Raw genomic sequence first — 13,356 nt, forward strand, 5'->3', positions numbered from 1 at the left:
CTCATTCCTTAATTTCTTTATTGGAAATTTTCTGTTTTGTTATGATGCAGTACAGATTGAATACCGTAATCCGGGGGAACATTGATCAGTTTCACCATTTTCAAGAAATGAATAAAATATTATTTCCTGTTATCACAATTACTTATTGTGAGTTAGGTATCTTAATCTTGACTAAATTTGCTACTGAATGATATAATCTTCGGATGAATTTGCATTTATTTTTCACCAAAATTTGAAAAATAAAATCAACATTAATTTTTGAACTCACAGCAAGCTGCCAAAAAAGCACTCAAAACAAGTATAATAATAAACGAATGAAGCTCGTACCTATAGTTATGGGATAAGCAATCTTATATTCTCGGTTAATCCATTGGTTTTGTTTCGAAATTTTGATATATATTGTTGAAAAACCAGATAATTCCACTAGCGGTGATGATGTTTTGCTTGAAACAATCGATGCTCATCGGTTCAGCGTAAGAGATTCCATCTATAATTGCCTACCTTAAGGCGGCGTTTGCATACGCTTTACCCTGGGAGGGAGAAACAGATACGAAAAATGTGTGTGTCAAGCCGAGCCGAAATCTAGCTGTCAGTGTGAGCCGAAAACGAGACTCTGGGCAAGCAAATTTTTGAAGGCAATATAACAACAATAACACGCAAAAATGAATTTAGTGTTTTCAGGTGACGCCTACGTTGGCTGTTCTTTCTTGTTGAAAATTTACTTGATGCATGACGACAGTATATAATTAATTTGATGTGTAGTATCGAGAGCTCCCTCCCAGGCTTTACCTATAGATAAATGATTGATCAAAGTTACCCCAAATTGAAAAATAAAAAAAACTTGGCAAAAAACATTTTTAAAACATGTTTAAAATTATCAAATAATCAAGAACAACAGCCTTATACGTTCTACGTGCACCAGTACTCGTTTTAATAATATGAACTAAGCTATGATTTTACTTACGGGGGAAATATTTACAAAACAATTTAAAAAAATGATCAATGTTCCCCCGGATTACGGTACTTAAAACCTCTCATTGAACTACGGGACAGGACATTCCACAAGACGCTCAGAGGACTTTAGTGGGATTTAGCAAGGTGCCATTCTCGAAACTTCTTTATTTGGGCTGTTTTGGTATGCATTTATAGACTTCAAAACCGCATACGGTATAATCTATCGAGACTAGCTATGACATCTAATGCAGGAACACGGACTTCCGGATGAACAGAAACGGTTGGCAGACGATGGGTCGGGTGTTATGCATAGGTCGAATTTCATAGGCGTGCATGCATGCAGAGAGTTAAGGCAAAGTGAATGGTATTTCGTGCGAGGTGCGCATCGAGCAAAGTGGATTCGATCAGGAAGAATACGATTTTTCATTCTGGCAACCTTTCTCTGATTGATTTCAGAAGTAAGAAAATATCAAATATAACCGAAGATACACTTGAGTTCAACATACCTACAATACTCATTTCCGAACGAACAAGTACCCTTGACATGTCTCAGGATTAACTCACTTGAACAATGTCGCCAAATACATATCATTGCCAGTTGTTGTCAGCTTCAAATGCTCAATCTAAATCACAGCAAAAAAACCAATACCGATCATCATCCGTAAAGTATCCATACTCCAAATAATTCCACTCTATTACAGATTGGTTGAAGTGCTACAAATGTATTGTTGTTGAACCACATCATTCCAATATCGGCGTCACGACACACTTCAAGCACCTGTGTTTAAAAAAAAAAACAATTAATTTTCAACCACCTCGTGGTACCCACTCGAGAGAACATTAAAATTTTACGTTCTCTCAATCCAAAGCTGCGTAACTGCGGTACGATTAACGCTCCTGCAAGCACACAAACACAAGGCCGGAACCCCCTGCCCGGCTTTTTTTTATCATTGGGACCATTGCCCGGGGCAACGAGGAGCATCCATTTATCACATGCAAAGCGCAAATCCAACCAGCTGAGCCCATAGATTAGGCCGCGCATACTGAGCGCCGCCTCCCCTGACAACGATGACAACCTCAGTGCAAGTATGTACCAGCTCTGTCTGCGTCACGTCACAACTGTTTTGTTTTTCCGGGAGATTGGGAGACTGTTTTTAGGGTTGGCAATTAACTGATAATCGACAAGGATTGCACTTTTAGACAAAGATTCTGGTCATATTTTTATACACTCTAATCCTAAAATTATTTTATTTCGCAATAAACTGAAATTACTTCCAACTATTAAATTACATCCAACAAACGATTGTATACTGATGTAATAGCACAAAAATAGATTACGATGCAGTAGATAATGAACATAAAAACAGTGTGAGATTTTGAAGTGGCTACACTAATATCAAACACACTTAATCATCTCAATTCACCGAACTGAATCGAATGATATATGAAACTTAACTTTTTCATTTTCTTCAAATGCCCTTCAATACAATATTGATGTACAGCGAAAACAAACAGAATTATATAGCATTAAAGGTCTGTCTCAATTGGATAATTAAACTGAAATTAAACTTAAAAGTGATATTTTAATAATTATCAAATAACCCTGCTCACAGAGCAAGATTACTTTGACAGATATCGAATCATTTTCCATCGATGTCTTATTGGAATTGCTGGGTAGCACCAGCCATTCTTATAACAGGGGTGATTTTTAATTTTCGAACTGTCATTTTAAGTTTAATTCTCCAAATGAGACAGACCCCAAATAAGCGGTAATTAAAAGTTTGTTTCCAAAATCAAAACTCTAAACTAAACTATAGAGAGCAAGTCAATGTATTGCATCACCCAAACACTTGATACCTGTTCAGAATTCATAAATTAAGTCTCTCTGAACTCCACCAGATTTCCCATCGAAGTTTGTTTGTTTTCCGTGTTTTCACTAATAAAGCGCTGCACAGCTTGCAGAAAAATCAACAAACATACTTTGCATTTGTTCACTTTCATGCACCACCGTCCTCCGCAAACGAGATTCAATTTGAGCGCAACCGGTCGTAACCACATTGTATGAACTTAACCTACAAATTGGCCAATTTGTCGCCCGAGTCTGCAACTTTCGGCGATCGAGACACGATAATCGTCGCCACTAGACCGGAGTTGAATGATCGATTAAAAAAGCAAACCTGCACCGCGCTCGATAGCGAAACGAGAGTGAGAGGCACCTGAACTTCAATGACACAGAAGCGAATTACGACTAGGATCGCCGTAGGCGATCGAGGTTGATCCAGTTCCGCTCACCTACCCAGCAAGGCTCCTGATCGCGGCGTCCAAAGCCGTTGTCGAAATCCTTCCAGCTGTCCAGCGGTCGTGTGCTGCTAATCCGGCGTGCGATCCGGAAGTGTGACCCGTTTCGGATGCCGTCCAAAGAGAAACTGAACGCGCTAGTTTCACGCGCGGGTGCTCGACGGTCGTACTCTCGCGATTAGAGAAGATGACTCCACCATTAGCTTGCAACTATGCCCCACGAAAAGAAGACGCTGACGACGACGGTGGCTACAAGCTCGCACCGCACCAAACGAACGACCAACTGATACTGAATGGGTTCGTGCGAAACTTGAATCAGACTCACTCACTGCACGCGGACCGGAGCGACGACAACTCACGGCAGCCGATGATGATTGTGGATGACGAATGACGGCGGCGGCGGACACCGGCTTGTCATGCAGCCAAGGTGGGTGGCGCACACACACACGGTGCGGTGGAGCAAGAAGGAGCGAGAAGCCGGCTCAAGACGTTTTTTGGTAACCGATACGGGGACCTCGGTAGCCGCCTGTTAACGTGCTGGGCTTGTGCATCGATTGCCGGGTGTTGCATCCTCTTTGTATTGGGGGACATCGATCGGCAGCGTTGGGCGGTGGATTGAATGTGTCGAGAGGGTCGTAAAAATTTGCGTGAAAGCGAAAGGGTTTGGCCATATGACGGTTGTAGTGTGGATCGAAAACTGATTGAAATTTTTGTTTTAGAAATATATCGAATCGGAAATTTATAAGAACTTATCGGAAACAGTTTCATGCTTGAAATTAATGTTAATACGCAGAATGGCTTCGTTAGAAAATTCAAGAAAAATTGAAATGGTTACATGTCATATGGCTAGTTAATGCTATCCCATTAAATAGCACCACTTGATTGTAATTTTACAGATACCTCAACAGTAAGGCCGTCTTCAGTGCCTCGTAACTTCTACAGCCAACTCAATGCCGTCGTAGCAAGAAATCGAAAGGTTGATAGTAAAATTTGTATGGGCGACTTTCATGATCAGTTTCGACAACTCGAACTATGAACGCATTTGGACGCCATGGTCTCGGATAAATGAGCGAAAACGGAAAGCTACTCTCAGAATTCTTCCCATCGACCAATTCACAAGGTCACGTGAGTTTCTCGAGTGGGCGCACACCGAAAATCAAATCGACCACATCTGCATCAGCCGAAAATGGAAACGGAACCTTCTTGAGGTGCGGAATAAACGTAGTGAGTGTCGATATCGCATTTGATCAACACTTTATCATCGTCAAAATACGCCTGTGCATTGCACGGATTCGTCGGCAGGAGTAAGTGGTTCGGCTACTGGAAAACGCCACAGTGAGAAAGTCCTTCCTTGAAGAACTAGAGAATCGTGCTGCAGATATTTCGGAAAGTGATAGCGTAGAAGACCAATGCACAATGGTCCCAGAGTCGAATCTAGCAAGACAAAATGTTTGCGCCAAAACTATTAGTTTTAGATATATAGTATCTTTAGGAAAAAAAAATTCATATTTTTGACGATTTTTTCCATGTAGTGAAATTAGGGTGGTACCTAATTTTCAGATGTTCATAATATCAACTTTTTAATTTTTCGGTATAGACTTGTGCAATGTTCCACAAAGTCGTAGAGCTATTAATTTTGAGCAACTTTGCCGAAGAAACCATTTTTCTATCACTTTTATTTCTATCACAGGTTATGATATTTTTCAATAAATACGTTAGGGCGGTCCCTAAAAACCAGTATTCTTCACATAACTTTTAATACATTCATTTCTCGCATAAACTTTGTTCCGAGCACTTTTAGGACTTTTGAAGACGCACATTTTTGTTAAAGAACCATGGATCTATCTCTTATAACAAAAAAGTTATTCGAGTTTTTGTATGAAAAACATGTTTTTTTCATATGCGTATATTTCAAAATGGAGCAAACCGATTTTTAATCTATTGGTTATAAAACTGAGAGAGCGTTTTTTGTTTAAAGCGTTTTATTTCATTTTGAAAAAAATATGTTTTTAATCGAAAAACGGCTATAACTTGATAAATAAACGAGATACGTCCATGGGTCTTCAACAAAAAGATGTGTCTTTAGAAGTTCTAAATGTGGTCCATACAAAGTATCCCTCAAAAATCAATACATAAAAATATATTTAAAAAAAACGGTTTTCGTAAGGAAATAAACGTTAGATCGATCAAAGTAGGCTGGTCGACAGAGCGTATGATTTTTTTTTTTTGACGTTATTGTGCCTTGCAACAAAATTACAACTTTCATGATAATTTTCCAAAGCTCTCATAGATGTGAAAAATTTCTCCGCAGTACGTGATATCCAAGCATTCACCGCTAGGATGCTCCCCGTGGCGGCCAAATTTTAAAAATATCGAAGTAGCTTTTTTATCTGGAAGTAGGTATGTTATTTTAGGCGACTATCTGGCGCGTAGTTTCCGTTGCCACCAAAAATGAGCTGAAGGGTTGTTTTTTTTTGTGAGCGGTACAGTACATGGATCATTTATAAATTACATAATGCCGAAAAAGACAATTTTCAACCCCTACCCACCTCTTTTTACAACTTTGATCTCGGGCTTGATGAAAATTTGCGCTGTTTCAAGGTTTTCCGTTCCGGAATTTCTCCTGGTGTACCTACTTAGCCAAGTTTGTTGCGTTCAAGAAATGCTCTTTTTTTTTCTATTACTTGCCTTCCATAACATTTCGAACTTTAATGCAAACCACTGAGATTTTCCCACCTGATGAAGCTTTTAACGTAATAGTAATAAAAACATTTCAGTAGCTAACCACTAGTCATCTTCGCTTTCTCCCACTGGCGATACCGAAAAAAATCTAATCAAAACAAGGTAGGCTTGTAACAAAGGCTATACTTCAAAAGTGACGTACATTTAACGCTACATATCCAACAGAAAACCATTGATATGCATAGTAGCCTAATTTTCTGTTTGATGTTTAGCATGGCACACAAACAACATGGCAGTCTCAACGCGTATGTAAACATTCAGTATGAATGAACCGGTGAACCGAGAAAATGCGCTCTCTAGTTCAGCCTACTTTGATCGATCTAACGTTTATTTCCTTACGAAAACCGTTTTTTAATATATTTTTATGTATTGATTTTTGAGGGATACTTTGTATGGACCACATTTAGAACTTCTAAAGACACATCTTTTTGTTGAAGACCCATGGACCTATCTCGTTTATTTATCAAGTTATAGCCGTTTTTCGACTAAAAACATATTTTTTTCAAAATCAAATAAAACGCTCTCTCAATTTTCCCACCTTAAACGAAGAAAAGTGCGAGCTTTCGAATAGAACCAATAGATTGAAAATCGGTTTGCTCCATTTTGAAATATACGCATATGAAAAAAACCATTTTTTTTTTCATACAAGAACTCGAATAACTTTTTTGTTATAAGAGATAGATCCATGGTAACAAAAATGTGCGTCTTCAAAAGTCCCAAAAATGCTCGGAACAAAGCGAGAAATTAATGTATAAAAAGTTATGTGAAGAATACCGATTTTTAGGGACCGCTATTAATTGGAAAAGCTCATAACTTGTGAACCATAAGTGATAGAAAAATGGTTTCTTCGGCAAAGTTGCTCAAAATTTATTGCTCTACAACTTTGTGGAACATTGCACAAGTCTTTAACAAAAATTAAAAGTTGATAAAATGAACTTCTGAAATATAGGTACCACCCTAATTTTACTGCATGGAAAAAATCGTCAAAAAATATGAAATTTTTTCCCAAAGACACTATATATCTAAAACTAATAGTTTTGGCGCAAACATTTTGTCTTGCTAGATTCGACTCTGGGACCATTGTGCAATGGACTGCCATCAAGAACGCCTGCGGTAGATAATTCGAGCCTTGTGATCTCACAATTGGATCTCAAACATCAAGTTCCATCGTCGTTGTTACCAGAGGCCAATAGCAACTGAAACTCAGAGCGAAACTAGGCCACACCTTAAGTAGGGGCGGAAAACCACAAATAAACGTTAAAATAGAACCCAGCAGGACAACACAGCATAGGCAGACCCAAAGACTCATGGCGACAAAGTTTCAACAAAGGAAATTTCACCAAAATCTAACCTGGCAATCGTTCAGGATGAAGATCTTCAAATCGGCCCTTCACAACCCTCGAGGAGCGTAAAACACCTAATATATGAAAAGTTGAGTCACTAAATGACCAATTTTTGCGGCACATTATTAATGGATTTACCCAATGTATTAAACCAAACTGTTCTTAAGCAGCGGTCTAGTTGCATATACGACAACATTACCTGAAATATAATGTTTCGTTGAATTGGAGAGTGTCTCCATGCAGGGTCACCGGTGCAATGTTAAAGATTTATGAAAATAAATCAATGGATCTTAAATATAATGCATTGGAAATGGAATTCATCGATGGAAAATAAAAATCAAGTTTATGTGAAATCATCAACACGCCAATTATGTGAATATGCGCTTCCAATCGTGTGGTACCGATATAGTCTTTCGTCGCATTTTGACTTGTTACCATGCAGAATTAGATATTATTGTTATTTATTGAGCAAACCCCCAATAAAAATTTAGTTCAAGAGACTATCTTTCACTTGAAGACAATTTTCAATATTATTGTTGAAACTGCATTGCCGACGATTTAGAATGAAATTGGGATCGACTTATTAGGCCTATTATTAGGTTTGATCCATGTACCCTACCCGAACGCAATGCAACCACATCGGAAGCATAAACAACACGCAGTCTTAAAGGAAGGAAGACAGCAGCTCACATTCGAGCGGAAAGCGATATCAAGTTACCACCGAGTGGAGTTTAACCGATTTGTGGAAGCTCCAGCCCAGCGGTATCAGGTTTGCTATCCACCTGTAGGGCTTCCACCAAAGTCGAAGTAAGCGCAACAGGAATCAACAATAAAATGTTGTAGGTGTAAGGCACTGATATAAGGAACCGGTACACTACACTGTGACCTAGTCTGCGGTCCGCAAATTATAGAAAGTAAAACTCTGAGATCTGCACGTATTAGTACTTTAAGTACTACTAAGAACCTTGAACTTAACAAGTATGCGTTATAGATTGGTGCTTATTCCTCAAATAAAATATAAACGAATTTCTTGAATTAATCTTCTATATCTAATTATGCAAGCAGGTCATAAATGATTCATTTTATGTGTTTGATCAATTTATTGTGTTAACAACTTTATTTTGACTTTCACACTGGATTCGTTATCCAGCATTCGAAACGTATCCCACACATCAATTAATTTGTGATTACTCACATTCCCCCACTATATTGTTTTGATTGTTTACAAAAAAAGAGCAATTAAAAACCTGCTGCTAGTGCGTTTTGGCAATCACTGCTTCCAATTGTCAAACCAATCCAGTGCTACAGAACCTTGGAGATAAGGATCTCGATTCTAAACTCGCTTTCAGTCTTCCAGTCAATTTCAAATTGTGGCAAAGCGGAAGCGTAACGTAAAGCGGTTACTTCTTGTAAACAAGATTAAATGTATTTTAGCATCAAACAGAAGCAACTCGTTATCGGAATGGTTTCCATATTGTTTGTAAAACAATGATCCATTAAATTTTTGATGGAAAGTTTTTTTGTTGTGACGTCCTGCGTCGAGATTTGCATCATAGAAAATTAGCATTTTTTATGATTTCAATAAACGTGAGGTTTACTTGCAGAGACACAGAGAAAATACCCACACAAAACCGAAAATCGAGTTCACGATTGAATTAACTGACCATTCAATTCACGTGTTCACATGCGAATTCAATAAGAAAACTATCAGTTTTTCATGTTTTTTCCACGCATTGGAATAAAGCAACATAATTTTAAGATTTTGAAGCAAATTTTCTTAAACTAAGGTAGGTTTTCATTGAAAGCGTTCAAGCCGTCGTTTTTTTTAATAAATTGTGTCCACAATAATTGCAACACACAAACTTATTTCGTAAAAGTCACGTTTGTCGACGGCTAGCTTGAAACTTTCAGGATTTGAAACAAAAAGACTTTATTACGGTAAGCCATGTTATTTAATTTTATTTCAAACTTGTTCGCTTTTCAAAAAGTTTTGTACAACCTCAGAATCGACATGATTCGCGAATTGGCCTTCGATTTCTTTAATTCTTCTTTAGATTTTACCTGATTTTACTATTGTAGGATGTTCCCACTCTGGAGTATTTAGTTTTAGGTAGCTAGGTTCAGTCAACCATCGTATAGATATGTGGATTTGTCAGCATTTGTGTACACAACTTGCGTGAACGTATTTTAGTAACAGTATTGCATGTATAGTTCATTGCCGCCTGGTGTCTTCTCTACTTTGAACAAGCGTAATCCAGAAGGATTCTTGACTTTGTTACATATAGGAGATTACGCTGGGACCATCAACCACCCACTAATGTGATTATGTCGTGAACTTATTTTTAAATAAACAATCACAATACTGTAGAAAAAAACTAACGTGGCCGAGTTGAAAAAATACGCAAATAGTTACAAAAAAAATGTACATATTAACACTCCTCCGATAGATAGAGATAGAGATAGGTTTTACTTACGCGAACGACCAAGCCTCGCAAAAAGCCGACACAGTGCGGGCCCTTATACAAATCCCGGACAAAACCTGAGATTGCGTTCAAAGCTTCACCACAGAGTAGTTTTGAAACGTTGAATTAATTTTGAGGTTAAAATGGACATCCGATATACTTTATGTTATCCAAGGGCTTCCGCAAGCCCAGGCCCTAGGAACTAGAATAAAGACAGCGTCCTCATTCTAACATTGAACCAGACAATTTCCCGCTTTGGCGCAGCTATGCGCAATTCACCACACTAACAACCGGAAAGCAGACAAAAAATAGATTTTAATAGGACATAATATCATATCTTTTCGAATCTTTCCCAAAAAAGTTTAGCCAAATTTCATTTTCCCATACATATTTGTTCTGGAGACACTTTACGGAATGAACTTCAACAATACAACAAAAATTTAACTTTAACAGAACCGAACTAGTTACAAGGGGAGTAAGAGTCATCCATCTTACCTCTGCTACATGCTTACTTCTTGTAAACAGGACGACTTATGTTGATCAGTTTTCACAGTTTTTTCACAGTGAAAAGGTTGTCAAAACTCAGAACAACGATATTATTATTGCTTAAATCATGCGATGCAGGATTGTAACAACAATAATGTTCAATTGGAGGAAGCAATCAATCATCGCTGAAACAACAATATTGAAGATTGAAACAACAATATTCACGTTGTTTGATGCAACAATCGAAATAGTTGTTTTAAACTTGCAAGATTCTTCTGCGTGAGCTCGATGTTCATGGTGGTATAAGTATGACATTTTGGAATACGTAAGCTTTATAAAGTTGCAGTCTTCCAAAAATGTGTTCAGGAGGTCAGTACGAACCTGTCGCAGATCGTATTTTTACGTAACTTATCCGCTTGGCGGCGCTAGTGTACCTGTAAATATTCGTTAGGTTAGATATTTTGGAATCCGTGAGATTTAGAAAGTTGCATACTTCTACAAAGTTGTTCAAGAAGTCAAAATGAAACTGTCGCTGATCTTATTGTTTTGAAACGCTTTCGCTTGAAGGCGCTAGTGTAGATGAGGATACTTGGTGGTGGGGTAGATATTGGGGAATCCATAGGATTCAGAAAATTGGCGTCTTCTACAAAGTTGTTCAAGAAGTCAAAATGAAACTGTCGCAGTCCATATTATTTCGGAACTCGTCCGCTTGAAGGCGCTAGTGCATATGGGAATATTCGTTGGTTTGGATATTTTGGAATCCGCAAGATTTAGAAAGTTGTAGTTCCCTACAAATTTGTGCGGAAAGTCAAAACAAAAGTCTTACAAATCATATTATTTTAAACATTTCCTCTAGGTGGTGCTAGTGTATATGGCAATATTCTATGAGTTGGATATTTTGAAATCCGTGAGATTTAGAGTTGCCTGCGGCCTTTTCCGGGTTCTCTACTTAATATTATCTTCGCTTGAAGTTCTTCCGGCGTACGAACAACATGATCAGCCCACCGTAGTCGACCGTGTTGTATAAGCTTAATAATATCCAGCCCTTTATACACCTGGTACAATTCGTGGTTCATGCGACGCCGCCAGATACCGTTCTTCTGGTTACCGCCGAGTATTGTCCGCAGCACCTTAGGCTTAAACACTCAGGAAGCTCTCCGATCAGCCTCCTTTAACGTCCATGTTTCATGGCCGTAGAAAGCCAACGGGAGAATCAGAGAAGTATACAGGGCGAGATTTGATTCGGTTTGCAGACTACGGGACTTAAGCTGGTTACGAAGTCCGTAATAAGCCCAATTTGCAGCTGCAATACGCCTTTTCACCTCGCGAGTAACATAATTATCCCACGTCACTAATGTTCCAAGATACACAAATTCTTCTACCACTTCAAATTTCTCACCATCCAGCACCATTTCGCTAACACCACCACTAATGAACCCACGTTGATTCCCAGCGACCATGTACTTCGTTTTGCTGGTATTGATCGGCACGACGATCAATCCCGATAATATCGATATCGTCCGCAAATCCCAGGAGCATATGCGATCTTGTGATGGTGATACCGCTTCTTTGCACACCAGCTCTCCTAATCGCTCCCTCGAGCGCTATATTGAACAGTAGATTCGAGAGTGCATCACCCTGCTTTAATTCATCTAAGGTAACAAATGACGTCGATATTTCATCCGCAACCCTTACGCTTGATTTCGATCCGTCCAACGTTATACGAATCAGCCGTATCAGTTTCGCCGGAAAACCATGTTCAAGCGTAATTTGCCATAATTCATTCCGTTTCACTGAATCGTACGCCGCCTTGAAATCAATAAACAGATGATGTGTCTGCAAGTTGTACTCCCGGAATTTATCAAGGATTTGTCTCAGGGTAAACATTTGATCCGTCGTTGATCGGCCCTCACGAAAACCTGCTTGGTATTCGCCGACGAAGGACTCTTCAAGCGGTCTCAATCTGTTGAACAGATTACGGGACATAATTTTGTACGCCGAATTAAGGAGGGTTATTCCTCGGTAATTGGCGCACTCCAGTCTGTGCCCTTTCTTAAAGAGAGGGCAAATGAGGCCGTCCAACCAGCTAGCAGGCATTTCCTCGTCTTCTCATATTTTCGACATAATATGGTGCAGAACTTTATAAAGCTGCTCACTGCCATGTTTGAGAAGTTCAGCCGGTAGCTGGTCCTTCCCCGCAGCTTTAATGTTTTTCAGCTCTATAACAGCTTTTTTAACCTCATCTAGTGTAGGTGACTCCACAGCTTGTCCATCGTCGCTAATATTTATTCTGTTCACCGATGCACCGTCACTTCCTCCATTCAACAAAGTCTCGAAGTGTTGCTTCCACCTGGCAGCCACTTCAGTTTTATCTGTCAGCAAATTCCCTTGTTGGTCGTTGCACATGACGGGAGATGGCGCTGTCTTTCTCCGCACGCCATTGACAGACTCATAAAACCTCCGCATATCGTTCTGCTCCATTTTGTCCTGCGCCTCACTAATAACTTTTTCTTCGTACTCTTTTTTCTTCCTCCGGTGGGTACGTTTTCGGCTGCTCTTGCTTCCTTGTACCAATCTCTATTCGATCGGGTACCTGACACCAACATCCGGTTTCTGGCAACGTTCTTCTCGTCTGTCACTCTGTGCCAACCCGTCCTGGGTCGCCTATGTGCAATGCTTACCACTTCTCGTGCTGTTGTGCTCACCGCTCCATGGATTCCATAGATCGTTGATGTTGTCGCTAACGTTGATTGCACTTATCCATTCGTCGAGCTTCTGGCGGTACTCAGCCGATACTCCTTCCGCCGACAATCGCTGGATATTGTAACGCATCGTTCGCTGTGATCTTTCGTTCGATACAGTTGACAACCGTGATCGAATTTTACTGACAACGAGGTAGTGATCAGAGTCAATGTTCGGACCTCTGAATGTCCGCACATCGATAACATCCGAGAAATGGCGCCCATCCACCAGAACATGGTCTATCTGGTTGCAAGTTTCACCATTTGGGTGTCTCCAGGTGTGCTTTCGGATGTTCTTTCGTGCAAAGTAGGTGCTACTGATGGCCATCC

The 13,356-nt window shown here is 39.5% G+C and overlaps 1 protein-coding gene across 8 annotated transcripts in view; it reads right to left on the bottom strand.

Moving 5' to 3' along the window:
• The window catches only part of LOC134225427 (cystinosin homolog), a 95,367-nt gene that overhangs the window by 56,043 nt on the left and 25,968 nt on the right, over nt 1-13,356 (bottom strand). The window contains exon 1 of one of the 8 annotated variants that reach the window (XM_062705546.1): nt 3,251-3,546. The exons of 6 other annotated variants lie outside the window; for them this stretch is intronic. The gene's annotated coding sequence lies outside the window, so the exon portion shown is untranslated. Of the gene's footprint in view, nt 1-3,246; nt 3,547-13,356 lie in introns of those variants that run through there. One more of the 8 variants, XM_062705555.1, reaches the window with a different exon arrangement.

The sequence above is a fragment of the Armigeres subalbatus genome, chromosome 1, assembly GCF_024139115.2.
Source record: "Armigeres subalbatus isolate Guangzhou_Male chromosome 1, GZ_Asu_2, whole genome shotgun sequence".
Classification (NCBI taxonomy): Eukaryota; Metazoa; Arthropoda; class Insecta; order Diptera; family Culicidae; genus Armigeres; species Armigeres subalbatus.